The 21,799-nt window shown below is 46.1% G+C and overlaps 1 protein-coding gene across 7 annotated transcripts in view; it reads right to left on the reverse strand.

Annotated features, from left to right (window-relative positions):
- GNG12 (G protein subunit gamma 12) overlaps window positions 1–21,799 on the reverse strand; it is a 121,735-nt gene that overhangs the window by 39,852 nt on the left and 60,084 nt on the right. For 4 of the 7 annotated variants that reach the window (XR_008426392.2, XM_053920493.2, XM_024565426.4 and 1 more), the window contains exon 3: window positions 18,121–18,181. The exons of the other annotated variants lie outside the window; for them this stretch is intronic. The gene's annotated coding sequence lies outside the window, so the exon portion shown is untranslated. Of the gene's footprint in view, window positions 1–18,120; window positions 18,182–21,799 lie in introns of those variants that run through there. 7 annotated transcript variants of the gene reach the window in all.

Raw genomic sequence — 21,799 nt, forward strand, 5'->3', positions numbered from 1 at the left:
CGCAGTGGCCCGCATACCAAGCCCACCACAAACACTGGCCCTGGGACCCAGCAGGCTTTGATCTGAATTGCTGAACTGAAGAATACATCAGGAAGAGTCCGAGGCTTCAGTCCCAGACCAAATGAATTAGCTGTGTGACTTGGAGAAGGTGTTTCCTTCTCCTGGGCCTCAGCTCCTCCCACGTTAAAAGCTGCTGGGCCCCAGTGTGACCAGGTGGCATGGCACAGGGAAGTAAAGAGGACACAGACAGACATGGGGTCCAGTGCCCTGGGCTCTGGTTCCACCCAGAATTTTATAACCTTTGGCAAATGGCTTCATTCCTTTGAATTTCAGTTTCCTCTCTTCTAAGCTAAAGAAAATGGTACCTGTCCCCCTCAACTCAGAGGGTTAGGGGCAAATAAGAAAGCACATTTGAGAGCCCCTTGGCAAAGATGGTTCTATAGGAGCATCTCCTGTTTCTGGGTAACAAGTGTGCACTTAATAAATATTTGCAGAAATGATTCTATCATTTAGCACAGTCTGGAATAATCCACCTTACTTACTGGTCTCTCTGTCCCCCTCGAATCTAAGTTCTCCAAAGGCAGGACATCTCTGTCTATATCCCCGTACTTGATAAAAATAAGAACCTAAGACATATTTACTGATTGAATTTGTGGGAAACCAGAATGAGTGAATCAATGAATAAATGAACCTGAAGTTGCTTGAGGAGCGCGCGTGCGCGCGCGCGCACACACACACACACACACACAAAACTGACCTAAAGATTTTAATGCCCAAAGTGCTAAGAAACAGAAGGGAAGACACGCAGGTATAAAGTTCTTCTGTACCACCTGACTCCTCTGAATTCTTTTCTCTGGGGAGGTGGTTTGGGTGGGGAATGGCAGAGGGAAGACACTATAAAGTGGTTAAATTAACATACTCAGCAGGTACACACACTTTCTATAGCTGAATACCAACCGAGATAATTAAAGGCCAGAGCCTTCTCCTTTTTTTAAATTGACTCCCTTATAAACTACCTGCTGACAAAGGCATAATTAAGTTGACTCCTGTAAGAAACAGAAGGAAACTTTTCTCCTCCATTCTTAATTAAAAATAAGTTTCCACTTTGGCCCCAAGCTCATGGAACACTCAAATTCACTAGAACTAAAAGGAACTACACTATTTTTTCTGTTTGTTTTTCTTTCCTTTACTTTAAAAAATTAAGCCCACAACATCCTTTCTTCCCAATAACCAGTTCGTCAGAGGCTCGGAAGTAGCTGTGCTGGGCGAAGCATCCGGAGGGAGGCAGCTACCCAGGCCAGGGGGCGGTCCCACCAGCCCTTTGCTGGGGGATGGAGAGATGCCCAGGAACCTCCCCCATCACTGTTCATCTGTGGGGCCTAAAATAAAATCTGCAATTTTTTAATACTGTTCTAAAAATAGAGAGTTTGGCTTACATCCACCAGTTGGCATTTTTAAATTATGTATTGGTAAGTCATTCAGGGAGGTTGCAATTTTATTTTGATTTCAAAGTTCTAAGGCATTTGTTCTCTTAGAATATGGGGGACAGCAAAGATAAAAGGAAAGGAGACAAAAGGAAGGTGGGTGATGCAAAGCAAAAGGCAGTCTGAAAGCAAAAGGCAGCTAGACTTCACTAAAACAAACAACATTTTAAAAGTTTTTTTGGGGGGGGCGGTTCATTCACTCAAAATGAAAGAAAAACTGGTAAGTTTCAGTTTATATCTTTCCCAATGTCATTTCTGGAACCAACCTTCAAGCACACAAAACTGCAAATAATTCCTAAAGGCAGCATTGGAAGCATGATGCATCTCCTGAGTGCTGGGTAGTCCGGACTTGATCTCTGAGATAAGAATTTTAAGGTCTCCATTAGGCACCAATCATAATCAGAATGTATTTCAAGAAATATGTGTTATTATAGCATCTTAGTGAATGAAGATTAATTTCACATGAAATGGGGCTATTTTTTTTTAAAGTTCTCATATAATGGGAGTGGGGTAAGTGGTAAGTGTTAGAAGAAGCCATGCATTTCCGGACAAAAATTCACTTGTGAATTTTAGCAGCACAATTGTCAGTTAATCTCTAGAGTATAAAGATTTGGAATTGTGTGTGGGGGGGGGGGGCAGTACCATGTGTGAACCATGAGAGCCACCACCTCTCCCCCTCTCCCCGGAACAAACACCCACAAACTGATGGGGATGCTCTGAAGGTTAAATTGGATGGTTTAGTTGTCCAGGAATGTACGCTATGCAAACAATGTCGGCTCCCTGTGCCAAGGGAGAGAGACTGTGGGACTTGAGGCAGCTGGCCACGAGGAAAAGGATGGTGGAGCACACAGTTCTACGCATGGGGACAAAGTGGGAACTCTGACAGTGGCTGCAACGTGTCAGTACCCTAACGGCAAAGGACAAATAATCACAGAACTTGCTATATTAAAACCTGAGCTGTTAGTCTGCAAAGGGGCGGGGAGGCGGTGTGGAGAGAGGGAGAGCAGGAATAAAGAGCCCTCCTTTTAGAGAGAAAAAAGGAAGAGGACCTGCAAAGTGGACTACAATTTACTTTTTAAAGGGTTCTTCTTTTTACAAAATGATTCTTTTGAAGAGGGAAAGCCCTGGTTTTATTTAGGAGTTTGATTAAAGATCAATAAAGAAATTCTGGCTTTTCAGATGCTAGTGGCTGAGAAACTAAAGTGTTCAGGAGGCAGGCTGCCAATCAAAGATCAATCCCCTAGGAAGGTCAGAGAAGCCCAGAAGGATACTGTAGGCTCCTAAGAAGATGCAATTTGCTTTATAAAAATCTCCTTTATGCAATTTTTTTTTTCTTCAGAGAAACACTGGGGATGTGGAACATTCAGTCAAGGCGGCAAAAAGGGGACCGTAAACAGACCAAGGGCTGGGGGCAGCAAGAAGAGAAAGCCTGCAGCATTTCTCCTTGGGATGGCTGGCCGTTCACTCGCACCCTCTCAAAGTTCCTGAAGTAATTAACATGCACTGCCATTCTTGTTTTTCCGGTTGCGATTTCATCCAGTCCTTGCAGAAACTCAGAATTAAATGTCATGGTTTTGTTTTTTGGAAAGCAAAACTCCCCCAAAACAAGGGAGCTCTGCATACCGCTGAGAGCTTGTGAGAGCTGGACCGTTTGCAGAGCGCTAATCATTAACACGCCGCTTTTGAAGGTAAGACTGCCGCCTTCTCTGCTGGTGATCACATTTCCTTCCATCGGATCCTGCCCTGCCCTGGTTTACTTTCTGTTTCTCCCACTCATTTCCACGCATTCTTCTGAAACACATGCAAAGTCCAGAATAGCCTCTCCCTTGCTGCCGGCCAACTCAACACTTCCCTCACAAACCCTCATTTTCCAAAATAAATTGATCTCTGACTTATTTTTCCAAGACTTCTCCCTCTTCTTACTCTCCTGGGGGAAAAAAACAAAAGCCCCACAGGAGAACAGAGAGGAGATCTGTAAGAAACTGGAAGTTAAAAAAAATGTGCCCGAGAGGACGACTTGTCCTGTAAGTAAATGCGGAGGTCGACAGCTCCGGGTTTGCACCCTGGCTTTGCCGTTTACTAGCAGTGAGGCTTTCATGGGTTACTTAACCTCCCTAAGCCTCAGTTTTCTCATCTGCAAAATGGAGATAATATCATAAAAACCCTTCCAGGGCTGTAAGGAGAGTTTAAAAAGACAAAGAATACAAAGTGCTTCTAGTTCCTGAAACACAGTAAACACTAGACAAATGTTTGCTTTGTTAGATTATTACTTTAGTGTAAACCCTTTGGATAGGAAGGTCACCTTACTTCCCCCAGAGCACAAAGAGCAACAAGACCGCAGTACTTCTACAAGCTCAAGAACAAAACCAGAAGGAACGCTCCGGTGCAGCCAGGTACAGTTAGGTGCAGTTATTTGCTGATTGCAGCCCCTGGGAAGCCCTTCTCAGAAGTAATATGCAGGCCAGAGAAAAGGGCCTAATTTCAGGCATTGCCAGTGAGGACAGGGGTTGATCTGGATGCTTCACCTGACGGTCCAGCCTCAGCCCCATGCCCCTTTGCACAGGCCGTCGCCTGGTCAGGGAGATGCAACCCAGCCCTGGATTCCAGAATTTACAGGCAACTTGCCTCCCTCACATTGTCCCTTCTCCATTTTGGTGACCTCAAGGCTTGAGAGGAATGAAAAACAACAGCTCCTCCTCCCAGTTAAAGCAAGGACCCTGCGCGCTGGTACCAAGTCACTAGGTTAAGGCCTGTCCTGTTTATGACTCTCCCAGAAAATGACACAAAACACATAAAGGCAGCCTCCAAATCTCATAGAGGCTCTGATTCACCAGGGCGTTCTTCAGAGCTGGAACTTTGGGGATGGGAGGTACACCACTGCCAGCCTGCCGAGAGCCAATCTTCCTTTAAAAAAAAAAAAAAAGAGAAAAAAGGCGAACCTTTCCTAATAAGGTAATGCCACATGCCATTTGTGGTTTCGAATTGCTCAGCACAGTAGGATCATATGACATTCGCAGCAGCCATCCCTTCACGCCTGTGCAAGGCTCTCCAGGAAGAATGAGAATGAGTCTTTGGTGTGCCTATGGAGATTACAAATGAATTTGGAACATGCTTTGCCGGTGGAACCCCACATTTTCCTGATTAACCACACTGGCCTCACAGCCCTCCTTCACTCTGCTGTCTGCAGGGCTATTGCTTTGTAGGCCGGGGTTGCTTTGCACACCCACTTAGTCTCTAGTCTCTCTCCAACTCGGCACAAGCTTGTTGAGGGCAGAAACCTCCTTTACATCTTTTGTTTCACCCTGCTGCACTTATCACAGCGTAATCTGCCCAGCAGTTAATACATGCTTGATGATGGTCTACTGCTGAGAATTTTAGAGATCAGTAGGTGATCGCTTTATACCACTAACCCCCAACTGACAAATAGGCAGGGTTTCAAAAGCTGGTTTCAGAGAAGGTCCTTACAAAGCATAGTTCCCCACAGAAACAGCGTTATAAGCCTGCTCATTTCTCAGAATATCCTGTTCACGTCTCTGTGCCCTCTCGCCGAGCCCCACCATTTGTCTCAATCACACTGGCAGCGTGTGCTTCCCGTCCAAGGGCTCCGCTCAGTCACAAGGCCAGCAACCTGCACAGACTCCTCACCCCCTTACTGGGTGTATTTTCATATTTTATGATGCTTTACGTAGGTAATGACTACACACTTCAAAAATAACATTAAGGGGAAATTATTTTTGCTCATTATTAAAAAAGATGCACATGCTTTTGTTTTCCTTTTGTGTTAAAATACAAGAATGGGCAAAAGGTGGGTTACAGTTGTAATGCAAATAAATCATACCATGATTAACAAATAATAATACAATGATAAACACTGTTTTGTGTACTCACAGCTGTAAATCTACTTTTGCCTCCCCTGCCCCCATTTTTTCAACGGTTTTCACCTACAATTATTATTTGAGTGACCCTGGACTTTCCCAACCATTTGCACACACACATTCTTCTATATACACATTTATGCTCTACCTATTTCCAAAAAAGATATGTAGAAAAAAATCATGACTTGGCCATTTGTATTTTTGTTCATAAATATCATATGTAATAAATATGTATTAATATGTTATATGTATTTACTTATTTTGGGCCATTAAAATATTTTTTAGGCACTAAATAAGTAAATGACATTAGCCTTTAAAATAAAAGCTATAGTTCAAAAAGAAGGAAGAGACGTTCAGACATGTTTTTGCTGGGGCGCAGAACATTCAACGATGTGCCTCTGGGAGTAGACCGGCGGTGCAGAGAAGGGTTGCCACGGCTCGGCTTCGAGAGGACAAGCACCAGTGGCGCCCGGCCCACGGTGAGGACAGCCTGGGCCTCAGTGCCCCGTGTCCTTCAGAGTCCACAGGGTAGCGGCTCTGTGCAAACACTGTCGGCTCTCCGGGATGGGGCCTTCCAGAAGGTCAGGGTTACTGTGTTTGGGACCACTAGTAGAAAGTACTTGCACCCAAATGTCTGTCTTTGTATTGGTCCCTGTAATTGCTCCCTGGACACTTAGGAAACCCAAAAAGCCATACCTTAGCCCTTGTTCCCATGCGGTAATATCCTGAAAAGATTAATCTAAATGACCTGGATTCCAACAGACACCTTTGAAAGTGTGATTGCTTACTTTAAAAAACTCTACACATGAACAGAGCCTTGCTGTTTGTCTCTGAAAAATGCCAAGTGTGCAGGGGTGGGGACAGCAGGTTTTATGTGGTCAGATCCCAGTTATTTGAACTACTCAAAGTTCAGGACGGCAGATGGGTGGCATGTGTGCTGCCCCCTCCGCCTCCGCACCCACGGCAGACATCACTAACGGATCCCAATGCTCTTTCTTGTTGGACCCAAGACATGAGTTAATTCATACCTCTTTCAATGCCTGGCTTGAATCCACTCTAGGTGGCTCAAATGTTGAAAACAATTAGCTATTCCTGTTCTAATTGATTTTGCACACTTTACATTCTTGCTTTATGCAACTGACAGTTGGCTAAGGTATCATTACTTTGTTTTAGCAACATTCCCTCTATTCTCAGCTAATCCCTCTGCTAGTCTGAGCTACGAATAATGTGAGCTACCATGCACTGCATGTGCCAGACACTGTTAGACATTAAATGTCTCTACAAAAATCCCAGAGAAGGGAAGGGTAGCTCAAACTGACCTGCATCACAGCTTCACCCTTTCCCTGGTGACTCCAGGCTGAATGAGTGGCCTCCCTTTGGCCTCCCACGGGGCCACCACTGCACTGACCTCATTGTGCTACAATGGCAAGTCCACGCCAAGGTCCTTTCTACTCAGCCGCACTCAGGCAAGACCCATGTCTCACTCCCAGCACCCAGAACACCACTGGGTACACAGTGGGTGTTCAGTAAATACATGGAACGCATTTTAAAAAAACTCCTGTCTTTAAATACTCTCAGGGCTTCAACTCATGGTCTATAGTGAACGGATGATCCAAAACAACTGCTACTACGTGGGGAGGACAGTTGCAGTCCAAAGCAAGGTGTGCTGGCTCTGCAACTGACGAATGGAGCCGAGGCCCACAGGCCCGGCAGCCCCAAGGGCTTGCTCTTGGCCCCCACCTCGGCTTCTGAGCACCGAAAGCACCGTGGTCACTCTTGCTCTGTTTCTGCCTTCACATCTCGCTGCTATTTTCTTTCTTTCTTCTTGTTAGCCTTCCCCTGCCTCCCATACTGTACTGTGGTCAACTTAGTCCTATATCCTAGCACTTAGTAAAGTGCTTGGGCACTGGTGAATAAAGATTCTTGGAAGGGCTCAGTAGTAAAAAGAGCACTGGCCTGAGTTGGGAGAGCAGGAACCTGCTCCCAAACATGCCCTGTCCCCCGTGGGTAGTTTCACTCTGGGCGTGGTAATGGGAGACGGCCTGCCCTGGAGGGCAGGCGGTGCGCACCAAGCGTGACAGTGTGTTGAAGCACTCTGCCAAGTTAAAAGCAGGCTGTCACTTCTCTGTTTTGTGATGTTGCCATGCAAAGGGGAGGCACTGTCACTCTGGCATGTCCCCATCCTTTATGGCCGCCTCACACTCTCCTCTACTCCACTTCGTGCAGCCCACTTTAACATATGAGGATCCTGCTGTCCCCTGCCCGTGCCCAGGCCTGCAGAGTTGTGACCTTTCTAACGTTGCTCGTGGCATTTTCTGCCTCCACTTCTCCTCACCATTGTCTATGCACAAATTTGTAGGAGGGTCAAGTGTAACTAACCTGCCAGCATGGCCCACAGGGTCCTGCATGTTCTGACTCCTGATTACCTCCTCCAGCTAGTTTCTGACCCCACCCACCTCCCACACACTAAGCGCCAATCATACCTGAACTCATCATTCCCGTCCCCACCGCAAACCTCCACCCACTGCTCTGGTCTCCAGCTCAGGGAGTGGCACCACCATCTGGGCAGCTGTCCAAGCCAGACACTCTGGAGTCACCCTGGCTTCCCCTCTCCCTCCCTCTGCACCTCCTTTTCTATCTCCTAGTCCTGCTCACTCTACCTCAACGTTTCTCAAAATAGTATATATGCTTATCCCTACAGTGCTTGCCATCACCCTAGCTGAGACTATGAGCAGCTCCCCAGTGTATTATTACAACATTGCAACAGCTTCCTAGCTGGTCCACTCTCCGTCACAATCCCTTCTTCGCAGCCAGGGGTCTTTCTGAAAGAACAATCTGATTGTGTCCCTTTAGACTTCTACAATTTAATGTCACTTCCTCCAGGAAGCCTTCCTGATGTGCTCCTGCAGCACCTGTATTTCTTCCATTAAGACAATGAGCGTGCATGTGGGTCTTCTCCATTAGAAGGAAGCTCTGTGAGGGTCTACCTTGTTCTGTGAGCAATGTAAGGTTTTTTATGATTCCCTCTGTAGCAGGCACTGTGGTCAACCACTCAGCAGTCATATTCCCCTTCCCCTCTGCTGGCCGAACAAGTGCACCCTTTCCTCAGGCGACTAGGTTAAGTCCAGATTGATCTGGGCCACATGAATGACCCTTGTACCTTCCAAAGGCAGAGTGGTTTATCCCACTCCTGAGCTCAAAGGAAAAACCCACACTGTCTTCTGGGCTCATATTGTGAGGTCCTACTACCCTTAAAAAAGTCTCACCTTCTTTAGGGCTTTTTGGTTTGTTTGTTCTTGTTTGTGCCTTTTGAATGTTAAACATGGGAAGAAACGTGAACAAAACTTTTGCCCGTATGGTCAACTCTGGGAGGCAAAACCTATCTTACCCATCCTTATGTACCTTATAGCACTGACCCCATGCTTTGTGCAAAGTGAATATTCAAAGTGTTTACTAAGTGAATAATTTAATTTGCTTCTGATGAGTCAAGGGCACTTAAGACTTTTAGAGTGTCCTAGGGTCATAACGATGAACATTAATTATCAACAAATTGTGCTAAATATATCCTGGTCCCGGGACATCACTAGTGGTTTTCTTTGTTTACACGAGAGCCGTGATACCACCGGGACATGCAGGCTTTAAAACAGAACACCAAGCACAGCCAGGCCTTGTGGGCAGAGGCAAAAACCCACGTCTGAGCAGCACGGATGCCTGGTGAACACGCACTCAGTGTCCATCCCGTCTGTGTTGGGCCCTGGGGCTATTCCAGGTGAGACACACCCACTGTCCTCAAGGGGCTTAGCACCTGGGGAGCAGAGGGAGAACAGACAACTTCAAAACAATGTGGGCGGTGTTACAAGTAGCAAGGCAGAGAGTGCGATGGGGGTGCCCTCGCTGCTCTTGGTGAGGCAGGAAGACCTCCCAGAGGAACCGCGATGCTCCACCTGAATGAAGTTAGTTAACTGGAGGGGGACAAAGAAAAGAAAAAGTAGCGTGATCAAGCTTGTTTATAACAAGCCTATTCTGGCTGCATTCAGGGGTGGCAGAGACCAGGGTGGCGTCAGGGAGACCTCTGGGGAGGTGGCTGCAGCCGTTCACTGTGGAGTCAGAGAGACTTCTCAGGACAGAAGGGGCTGATGACAAATTATGTCGGGCACGGGCCCCCAGGAGCTTATGGTGCTATGGCTGCTGCTCAAAGGATGACAGCTCTGGGCGTCAGCCTCCCAGCTTCTCAGTTTGGGACGGGAAGCTGGAGGCAACATGGTCTAAAATTGGTCTGCAGTGGTTTAAAATTTCTATTTGGCTGCAAAAAACTTTGTTAGGATGAAATAGGAATACCTGAAACTTTAAAAGAAACAGAGTAGCTCTGTTTAATCTGGGGTGTGTGTTTGCACACATGTGCACATGTGATTGCGTGGGACATGGAGTCCTGCCTTACTCACCCCTGCCCAGAGTGATGTGAGTGCAGGGATGGTGCTGGTCCCGACACTGCCACTGATTCCTTTGTGACCCCGCTCAAGCCTCCGTGACCTCAGTTTTTCCACAAGTCCCATGAACGGTCTGTATCTGAAAATCTCTCAAATCAACACCCACTTTCAATCTCCAACTTCGGGCAACTACAGGGTTTGGTGAACTAAGGGTCCTTGATCACTGACTGCAGGGCTAACCTGCACTTTGAGGTTCAAGATTCTTTGAGGTGCACAGCTTCCCAACCAGCTCCCCTGGCTGAGGTGTAGGTGAGCCCCAGCCGAGGTGGCTGGGCAGGACCCAGCTGTCTGCAGCCCCAGGGCACAGGCTCTGCCCTCCACACTATGGTAGGAGTGTTCTAAGTGAGCTATTAGGAGAAAACAAGCAGGAAGCACTGTTCCAGACGGGAGGAAGACAACCCCACACGGGCCCAGAATCTCCTCTGGACCATCATGTATGCCTCGCCTATGTCACTCAAGTGTCCACCAGCTCCCTTAATGACAAAGCAGACACCAACCCATTTTCACCTGCATCCTGGAAAGGTAAGCACAGGACCGACATGGCCAGAAGGTGATGAGTAGTAGGAGTAAAGGTACAATGACAAGTGGAGGATCTTTCCACCTGTGCTCTGAACCTCGCGCCTTTCTGCCTGCTTGGAGACCTTGTCTTATTAATGATCACCCCCCCACCCGACCCCACCCCCGCTGCAAAGATCCAAACTGTCCCACTATCTGCTTTCTGTGAGACGGCTCAACCTGGGGCCTCTAGTTCACACAGGCCCCCAGAGATGCTGAGAAGTCTGAGGAAGGTCAAGATGGCTCAGTCCACTTGAAGAGAAAAAGCAGCGATGGACAGAGGGTTACCAAAACAAGTCTCAGTGCTCTGAGTCACAGGTCTGAAGAAAAAAGTTTTGTCTGACTTTGTTTGGGTTTCCTATTGCAGTGACACATGAAAATACAAGGAACCAAACGCTGGGACTGAATTATTATACCTGCAGAATGATTAATGTGGCCCGGGCCCTTCTTTCCTCCCTCAGACCTTGTCGGCACCATGACGACCAAAAGTTATTGTCTGGTAGTAACGGCCAGCTCGCTCACAGGGCGGCAGGTGCCCTCCGCTCTCCATGTCCCCCGACTTCGGCCTGGCATCAGGACTGGGGAGCGCACCCACCTGGGGCTCGGTGGGGGCCCTGTGCGTGTCAGAACGCACCCTGATGGTGCGACACGAGGGCTGGCTCGACACCCTGGCAGCCCTGGGCCCTGGCACGATGGCCCCAGAACAAACAAACCCAAGACGTGTCTGCCAGAAAAATGTGAAATGAAATTAGCTGAGATGCTCCCTGTGGAAGTGTTTCTGGAAATATCTGCCACAATGACAGCATTTTTCTGGCCGTTCCAATGGAAGAAAATCTCATTGCCACCAAAAAGCATGAGGAGCAGCACCCTGTGTTGTTCCGAGTATAAGACGCACCCCCTCCCAAATCTGGGAGGAAAAACGGGGTGCATCTTATAGTCCGAATGTAGCCTACCTGGCCCTCTGGGGGGGGCAGCGGTGGAGCAGAGGTTTTTTCCCCCCGTTTTCCTTCTCTAAAACCTAGGTGTGTCTCATGGTCTGGTGCGTCTCATGGTCCGAAAAAATATGGTATATCCCATAATATTAATGAAGGCCAGGGAGCGTGGCTTGGGGTAGGAGGATGAAGACCTGTTTTGTTCTTTCTTAGAGAGTCTTCTCCATGTTGGCTAATGATAGTCTGAGAGCTGTTCAACTCCAGGAACTCTTATCAAGTACCTACCCTACACAGCGTTGTGGGAGGCAGCCCAGTATAGTGGTTAAGGAGGAGCTTTGGAATCAGGTGGGCGAGGGTGTGTGTTCTATTCCACTCACTCCTGTGTGACCTCCACAAAGCTACAGAACCTCTCTGAGCCTCAGTTCCCTCATGTGTAAAAGGTAATAATAGTATCTACCTAATAGGGTTATTGTGAGAATAATATTTAAATGTCTTAGAATAAATAATGCCTGACTATTAGTAAGCGTGCAGTACTTGTTGGCTATTATTATTGTAATCTTTCTGCACCTCAATTTCCTCATCTATAAAATGGGCACAATAACCAAACCTCCCTCATAGGGTTGTTGTGAGAATTAAATAGAATAATGCATCTATGGTGCTTAGTGTAATAAGTCACGAATAGTAAGTGTGCAATAAGTGTTAATTGTTGTTATTGTAGAGTCTCTGCAAATTACTTTAAAAATAAGACACTCAGATCTGAATGACGGTCCATGCAACAAAGAAATTCTTTCTTAGAACAATTTCAGCAAAGGGCATGTTGTGAGTGTGCCTTCGTCACCCCTGCCACTGAGTCCCAGTTAGGCATGGACACTCTGCTGTGGGCTCACTGGACTCCACAGTGACTTTTCCAATGTCCCCCCAAATATTCTAGGCTTCCCTTTAACTGAATCTCATATGCCACCCCCTCTGCCATGTAAGGGGTCATTTAAAGCTGTGGCTTTGCAATGCTCACTTCAGCCATACTAAAATTCTGGCTTTGGAAATCAGGGAGCTAGGCACAGAGGCTTTTCCTGCAAAGGCTTCTGCAGCCAGGCCACACAGCTTGGCAGGAACAAAAACATGACATTTTATGATATCAAATGCCAGAAGTAGCTCTCATGGCTGCTAACCTGATAGAGCTCTTCCTCCATCCTGCCCAAGGGCTGGGTATGCTATATGCACGACATCACTAAAACAAGGCCCCTGGGAAGTCCTACTATTATGTGAGCAGAGTTATGGGCTCCAACCTACACTTGGCTCCAGGGGCCGTGCACACAAATCCTGGGACAACTGCCTCCTCCCAAGGGAGCTCCAGACTCACCCAAGTGCAGTTAGTTTCCATTTCTAAGACAACTCTCACTATTTCTTGTTAGGCGATCAGTTCAATGATATCCCCACACTCCCCATTGTTTTTTTGTTTTTTGTTTTTTGTTTTTTTTTTTTTGCTTTCTCTGATATTTGGTCAACCATGCCACCTAGTGGCCAAACACGCACACACAGGTCTTTTCAAAAGGCTGGTGGGCCTGTGGAACACACAGAGCTCAGGACAGGAGGGCACCTGAGGAGTCACCTCCAAAGTAAGGAAACTGATAAAGCACATTGTTGCCTAAAGTCAAAGAGAGAAGGCAGCTGCTGTGGCACCATGTGGAAAACATGGACCTCAGAGTTAGGACATGGTTTTAAGGTTTTGCGTAAATGCTACTACCTTTAGCAAGATACTTCCTTCAACCATTCAACAAACATTGAGTACCTACTGTGTGCCATTCACTGTGCCAGGGGGTGGGGACATAACGACAAGCAAGGAGGACAGGTCACAGTCTTCCCAGGCAAACGGGAGACTAGGATAATAACAGGGAATCGGAAATAACAACACTGTGCCAAGAGCTTCCGAGACACTAACTTGTAATCCTTGCAACAATCATATGACGAGGGTGTGATTATTACTCCAGCTTGAAAAATGTGGGAAAACATTTAAGGTATGTCATAAACTTAGGACTCTCTACCTTTCTAAGTTTCTGAAAATGGAGTCGTTGGACTACATGCTAACTCCTGCACAAATAGCATCTCCCTCAAAATATCACTAAAGAAAACAATGTTTAAAAAAATATGTGGATGTGTGCATATATCCTTTTACTAGAAGGGGGGAACATAGTGGTAAAAACACAGAGGAAGGTCCACTCTGATCTTCTTTCTTTGACATAAAGCCATATCTTTGTTTAGGTTTTTTCCTTCTGATTTTTCAAGAAATACATACTATTTAGAGAAAAATACATAAAATGTATTAACTCAGATAAAAGATAGAAGTTAACATGTTGCTATATTTCCTTCTGATCTTTTCTCCATGAGTTTTTTAAAGTGGTGGAAAATCACACTATTACACAATTTTAAATTCTGCTCCTTTTCGGCAAAGGCCTTTCCCTGTATGATTACAAACTCTTCCTAAGCATTATGCTTTAAATCTCTTATTTTGACATAATTCCAGACTTAGATAAAAGTTATAGGAATAATACAAAGAATTCTCTGACACCCTTCGCCCAGATTTGGATTCCTCAAATGTCAACACTTCACATCCCTATGCTCCCCTCTGCAGCAGAGAGGGAGGGGGACAGACAGACAGACAGACATGATGTCGCCTTACCCCTAAGTACTTCAGTGCGTTTTCCATGAATAATATACTACTACTATTAATATACTACTATTATCTAATTTACAACCTTATTCAAATTCCAGCCACTGTCTCAATAACATCTTTGACAGCAAAAGATAATCCAAAATTCTACACTGCATTCAATTAGTGTATCTCTTTGGTCCCCTTTAATTGGGCCTGGCACATGAGTCGGTATTTGTATTTCATGACATTGACTGTTTTAAGAGCAAAGGTGAATTATTTTGTGGACTGCCCTTCAATTGGGTTTGCCAGCTACTTCTTCCTGATCAGACTCAGGGTACTCACCTTGGGCCCACAGAAGTGCACACACGTGATTTTTAACAACTGTAGTAATAAGGTATGTTACATAAACATTCCCTTAATGTGAAATCTTGGGTTGTCTTATCATTTTGCTACAATTTGAAAATGAAGCTCTTTCTCTCTCTTTCTACTAACGATCTACTGGCTTTTCTTCTTTCATTTCTGTATTAATGACTTACTTGTGGCATTAAAAGAGTAAATATTTTAAAGCCATTGATAGATTAATGACTCTTTTAAATTCTTATTTTTTAATTGAATTTTGGGGTGACACTGGTTAACAAAATTACACTACTAAGTTTTTTTAAAAAGCTCCTGCCCATTCGCACTCCCACGCTGATGCGTCTACTCCGCCTCGGGCCAACCGGTCGCACACTGGCACGCTGGAAGACACGTCTTGACCCAGAAAGACAAGTAATACTGCGTGGCTGTGTGAGTCGGCTTCAGGTTAAAGTATGGTTAGGGAGGGCACCTGCCTCCCGTGACACCGAGCGCATTTGCTCCTTTGCTCGAACCTTCACTCTTAGAGCAAATATTCGCGGAGTATCTACTCTATGCCAGCATTCTTCTGGGTGCTGATGTCAAGCTGTCATGTAAACAAATAATCAAGCTAGCAAATAAACAGATGGTGCCGAAGGCTATGAAGGACTCCAGTAACAAGTCACTGGAGGGGATGCTCCAGGTGGGGACACACAAGAGCCGGTGTGGCTGCAGCTGGGGACCGAGGGAGAGAAGGGTCGGCCTCTGGAACCTCTCCAGTTTCAGGTCATAGCGCTTACCACAAAACTCCACCAAATGTCTATAAAATGTTGCCCTTTCCTGAAAATACAAACCCCTGTTCTGCCCTATCTCAAATACCCACTTCTAAAGCCCTTCTCTCCTCCCTCCGGTCCGTCCAGTAGGCAGAGTCTGAACTTCAGTGTGCTACAGTTTGTGAATAATAAGGGAAGCTTGAAAATGTCCTGAAATGACAGGGAACTCACAAACCATTCTGATGTCTCTCAGCCCTGCAATTATCTGAACACCAAGGAATCATTAATGAATCAGGCTGTCTCACATTAGACTAATGGCCACTTTCAACAGGAAAGGGGACAGGTGCCCAAAGAAAAAAGGTACGAGTGTGTATTCTCCTCCAAATAACAGAGGTGGCGGCTGCAGCCAGGCAGGGAGGGTGGATGTTCCTGCGCTGTGGACTGAGGCTGGACTAGGAGGAACCCCAGCTCTCCAGCCCATTCCCTCCTCTGGGCTTTTTCAGCTGAGTCCAAAACAGGAAAACTCTCCCAGAAACTGATTCTGGGGGAAACATATGCCCCTCCTTCCATAGGAAACAGACAGTACTGCCAAAAAAATCTGTTTTCTTACATAAAAATTACATGAAATGAAAAATCAAAGTAGACAAAGTACATAAAAATATGACCGATAATCATTAGAAATCTGTCAAATATTTTAAAAAATCACCATAACTCACATGGTGTGTGTACACGCTTTTGTTTGTACATCCTTCTTTTGAGGAAAAACAACTCCAAATAGGCAATTAATCTCATGTATGAGTAATGACCTCTTAACAATGCCATGCCCTCAAACACTGAAGCGCAGCTCACGGTTTCTGAGAACAGAGAAAGGGAAAAAAAAACCCAACTATTCTAAGTGTTTCTAATAGAAATACATAAACACTATGACTGTCCCCTCCTGGGGGATGGAGATCTGGAACAATGGAGACATAAACACTCATCAAGGGACAGGGGCGATCACTTGCGAACGGAAGATAGATGAGATTTTAAATACGAAAGCTCCCATTATAGCAAACACAACAGGAACTAAATAATCGGGTCAGATCTGGTAATTAAAGCAGTTGAGTAATTAACAGGATTAACCAAGGTGTCAGGATAGAATCACATTTTAACAAAAGATGAAATAAATGGGAAGGTGTTTACACTTCAACCGTTTATCCTTCTAAGCCTGCTTTGCATTTTGCTTTTGAAAATTTACAAAAAGTGTACGAAGTAATCCTAAAACAATTCTACCTCGTAAACCTAACTGTGACTGAAAGCTACTTCTAGCAATTGTTAACAGCAAGTATGAACAAACTGAGCCAGTAATTTAAATGAGCAGGACTAAATCATAAGATTTCAATGTGGGCAAGAACGAGCTCGAGCTTGTAAGTTAGGGTCGCTAACAGATTATCTGGTGGGTGGTTGAGAATTCCTATTTTCCGGTTGTTTTTCTGTCTCTGCCACAACCTCAAGGAGTGAAAGGAGCCCCAAGACTGGGAGCATTTTCCATAACTAGCCCTAGTGGCAGAGGCTTTGCAAAAAAGTCTACCACAGTGTAATGGGTGTGAGCCTTAAACCTGGTAGCATTTCAACCATTTTATTGTTTATAGACATTAAAAAAAATTAACCCTGAATTTAGAATGATTGTTTTAAGGCAGAAAAAAAAGTCCCCACAAAAACATCAAAAACCTTATAGACTGCGCCCCTGTCACCATCCTGACTCGTTCCAGGCTGACCATTTCTTTCCAAGTATCAGAACAGTGAGGATGCCTAAATGGCTCATTTCAAACAATTCTCCACTTTTCCACCAGGGGGCGAAGTTGGCCAGCATTTTGCTGAAAAGAAAAATTTTCAAACTTGGATTTTCACATAGTGCTAGAAAGACTTTCCGTACAAAAAGGCCTTTCCCTCCTCCTGCTCCTTCTCAATACACTTAATTCTGGCTGATTAGAAAAGCACTCCAGCCCTATCGTGGAATAAGAGGGAAGGGCCATGATTAAGGGCTGAGGGTGAGCAGAACACTTAGCACAGCCCTATAGATTGGCTGGCCCATTCTCCTAAAACTTGAGATCAGGGTTATGGTTTTGCCAAAGCTGGTATAGTTTCAAGGATATTTCTTTTCTTTTCTTTCTTTCTATCTATTTTTTCTTTTTCTTTTTCTTTTTCTTTTTTTTTTTTTTTGAGAATTTTCCACTGGGCCTATGTTGCCAGCTGACACAACCTTCGCACAGGCACACTGGCTCCCTCCTAACCGGCTCCTTTGCAGGGGCTCCCTCCGTGCAACCACAAAGCTGAGAGCACCGGCCCTGCCCTCCTGCAGGAGTGGTGAGAACTTTCCACTCTGTGGAGGGTGTCTGGTGTCCAGGAATGACCTGAGGCAGCAATTCCTCGCTGGGCCTCCCTCCCCCTCACCTGAAGCTCCCAGTGGGAACTCAGGTTCAGACGCACAAGAGGGCCACACACAGGGCAGAGCCTGCTCCTGAGAGAGAGGCAAACTGGAGTTTCCAGTGTCTTTGTGATAGGAAAACAGCGCAGAGAGGAAGACGCAGAGTGAGTGACCATTTTCCCTGGCCCAGGGACACATCCAGTTTTTGCGGATTCTGAGCCTTATGTCATTAGGTATGAGGGGTCTCTTTATAAAAAGAACACTATATTAGGACTATCACATTAGCTGCAGGCACTGGAAGGGGTCCTGGGCAGTGAAAGACTCTAAAGCTTAAGCTGCATAACCAGCATCAGCTCTGCGGTTGGCCCGGCCAGTTGAGGAGCATGTTGGCAAAGGATTCCCACAGCCTTGTCCACATAATGCTGACAGATGGTTTCTCCAAGGTCCTGAGGCTCAGCTTCTGCCTCAGGGAATGGACTAAGGAGCTGGGAAAGAATGAGAGGTGGTTGGTGGCGGGTCTCCCTTTGGTTCTGCCCACTCTCATCCTGCCCCAAGCACGGAGCCGATGCTCCATAAACAGTTGCCGACCCATCAACAGAAGTGGCCGCTTTGCCACTTCCTCACCTTTCCTCTTAAGGCTCCACTGCTGCCCTTTTCTCTGATGTACCAGCAACCTTTCAAGCCTCTGTGTAAAAAAAAAGATAATGAGGCAAGTAAGTCATACCCAGTATAAGGCCAGTTCCTGCTCATCTGGATAATTCATTCACCAAAGATCCAGGCATGAGTTACACACACTTCAAAATCAACTCAACAAATAATGATGTTTTCATCTGTGCAAAGCCTGTATTTGGCACAGCATGGACACCTGGTCCCTGAGACATAAGGGACCAGTGAGCTCTACGGACTCAGGACTTCCCATTGCCCCAGGAATATTCCTAGGAAAGAACAGCTCAAGGGAATCTGTCTGGTTAAGGGAACAAACATCCTTAGTCAGGTATTCCAGCACTACCCCAGGCCAGCTCTCTGCCCTTCCCGGCCAAGCCTTGTCCCAGTCTGTGTCACTCGGTTGGTTCAGGCCTTGCCTCCTCCTCATCCTTCCAAGACTACCCTTGGGCTCCACAAAGTTGCCAACTCTGCCAATCTTATTAAAAGAGGACAAACTAAACTGGTCTGAATTTAAAGCACCTTCCTAAATACAGCTATGTTTGCATATTTTCACAGTTCTTGTAAAAATAATGTATACATTTCTCCTAATCTAGTGGAGAAATCACTTACCCAAATCTTAACAAGGAGATGAAGTGAGGCCTAAAACATGGAGAGTTTTCAGTTCCGTTAACGCAGCCTGCTTTTGTAAATGCTCGGGTTTGGTATTTATAAGCAAAACAGCTATTAAACATTCTTGTTCTTTCTTGAACAAAACAGCCAGAACTTCTTACAAATAAAAGTGTCTTCATGAAGCCATTTATCACAAGGGGGGGGAAGCGTTCTGCAGATTCTCATCTGTCATGTGGAGATAACATGGGGCAAGTAATCAAGTAGGCAAATAATGGCCACCATTATTTGGGTGCTAACTGTGTGCCAGGCTTAGGCTCTCATTGCATGTGGATTATTTTACTTAATTCTCTCAAAAACACTGTGCAGTATTATCCTCATTTTATTGATGCAGAAATGGAGGCCTTAGGAGTAAGTGACTTGCTTAAGGTTGCATAGGTGTTTAGTGATGGATTTGAAGCTGGGAAGGCGAGCTTTATTCCTAGCCTCTGGGCCATGCTGCCCCTGCAACCAAAACCACTTTGTACACTATAAAGAACTAGTGAGTTTTATAAGATAATGATTTTTTTTTAAAAGCAGGTATTTGTACATATTTTGATATTTTCTCAAATTCCTATTTGATTTTTAAAAACTTGCTGGAGAATTGTGCTACTGTTGTCAGTTTTTTTAAGTTTTTTTTAAAAATTAGAAACCATCAAAATAGTCAAATGCAAACAATGATAATAGCAACCATTTACTGAACATATACTGTATGACAGGCGACTGTGAAGAACTCGTTACATGCACTGGTTCCTTTAACACAACTATCGTGTGAGGCAATGGCACTATCTCTGCTTAGCAGACGAGGAAACTGAGGCTCGGAGAAGTTAAACTACTCAAAGTGTCTCAGGCAAGGAGAGGTCTAAACTCTTACTCTCATCTGTCTATATACGATGCCACCTCCCTATTGCAAAATGTATGCAAGGAGAAAGTGTGTCTCAGTTAACCGGCTGTTAGCTGTTTCACGTATCTAGATCTCTGAATGGCCGAATGGAAACCACTGTGTTCTTTCAGGCCAAGAGAAGATGGGCGAGCAGGGCCAGGGAGTTCAGTTCTGTCCTCTTGCCGCAGTCTCCAACATCACCTGGGGCAGGAGGCTCATGCAATGGGTCTGGGGGAGGGGATGATGGGAGATGCGAGTATATCCTACCGTCTTTGTAAACAGCCAGCAAAAATAACATGAGGAAATAAATCGGGTTCACATCTGAATACGTAAGGTTGGGTCTTGCCAGGGAAACTTGGATTTACCTGAAATGCACTTAATACATTCTCAGGCCGTTGTCCCCAAACTGACTCCAACTTCAGCTGAGACAAGTGTCTTGCTAACATATGTCAGAGTTCATCTGAGAGGCTGCCTCTACCAGGGGGTGGGGGACGTAAACACAGGATGGTCTACTTGTTACGGGGTCTTCCATCACAGGGGCCCAACTTGCACATGATGAAGGACGACGCCTTGGCAGAAAGGCCAGGTTTACAATGCTGGGTCTAGAGAAGGCAGAAAATCTGCTGACTCCAAATGATGCTTCAGCATACAAAAAAGACTGCCAAAAAAGTTAGGGAGGGGTGTCTTTGGAGGTCAGTAGGGCACATTCTGCAAGGCTTGATTCTGCAGAGTTCACAAACTCTGGTTGGAGCCCTGATCAAAATGCCCCCATGAAGCAGAGCAAATCAGCTCTCACATCAAGAGAAGCTACATCAGGGTCGCGAGCATGCAAAGTGGTGACTGAGCACAGTGTTCCCAAATACCAGCTTCCTCTCGGGCTTATATCAAGTACACTCTGGTGAGATGGAAGAGAAAACCGACCCAGAGACAAGGTCAAAAGCTTCCCTGTGGTCTTAGAGAACAGGGTGTCAGTGAGTGCCTGGTCAGCCGAGGTTCACCTACACACTCTGACCCCACTAACGGGAACATTCCCAGGGGCCAGGCCTGGCTTCACAGCGACACTTTTCCAACAATTCCAAGTTATCTGGGATGCCTGGGAGGCAGGCCCCCGCATGCCCCTGCCTGGACAGGCTGCAAGTGCAGGACGAAGGACAGCTTTCAGGGGTGCTGAAGAGAAGCTCCCTGGACTGGGCTGGGGATGAACAGTTCATATAGCAAGATCCTGAAGTGGAAGTTTCCACGGCGGCATCAGGATTCAACAGATGGGAAATTCCAGAGCAAGGGGCCAGACCATTATGTGTAAATGTCTAAGAAGTGGGCCCTAACTGTCTCAAAGATCCACAAGCAGGATAAAAACAGGTTCAGGATGGTGCGAAGTGACGGAGGATTCTGTGAGGCAGATTCCTCAGAAATGCTTCATTCCCACCTCCTTATGGTAGGTGGGGCGGAGGGGGTCAGCCTTTCATCTCAAGTTTAGAGAAGTGGTTTCAAAGGTAACATCTAGAGTTTGGGGACTGGTATATGACACCTGCCTGAGAAAACCCAATGTGACAGGAGGGCCAAAGTGGCCCCAGGTAGCAGAGTAGAAGGCCACATAGGGCAAAGTGCTTGCTCCCCCCAACCCCATGGGGATAGTTTAAAGGAATGTGAACCCTGGGCACCAGGAATGCCAGCCTGGGTCTCTTTAAAACAGGTTCTACCGAAGAGGGCTTCAGCCTGAGGGTGAGAGGACCCCAAAGAGAAAATCTGAATGGGAGCCAGAAGCTGCTGGCAGACGGGAGCAGCCAGCAGGAGAGGCACTGCCCAAGTCCTGGGAGATCCCAGATGGAAAGTTCCAGTGGGAGTCCTCAGGAAAACCACAGAAGCAGCCAAGAGAGGAGACTTCCCTACCTATCAGCCAGGCTCAGGGAACCCAGTGCACGGCGTGACAGCAGCAGTCAGGTAAGAACCTTCCTCTCTCTTGGCCTCATCTGGGGACGCCTGGAAGCAGTGGGCCTCACCTCCAGGAGGGGAGGCCCTCACTGGCCAAGACACGGGAGAATCTTCTTTTGGAATAAATGCTGACTGCTGTTCATAAAGCAGGGCAAAGATTTCCAGTTGCCAAAGTGA

Source organism: Desmodus rotundus, chromosome 3 (assembly GCF_022682495.2).
Source record: "Desmodus rotundus isolate HL8 chromosome 3, HLdesRot8A.1, whole genome shotgun sequence".
Classification (NCBI taxonomy): Eukaryota; Metazoa; Chordata; class Mammalia; order Chiroptera; family Phyllostomidae; genus Desmodus; species Desmodus rotundus.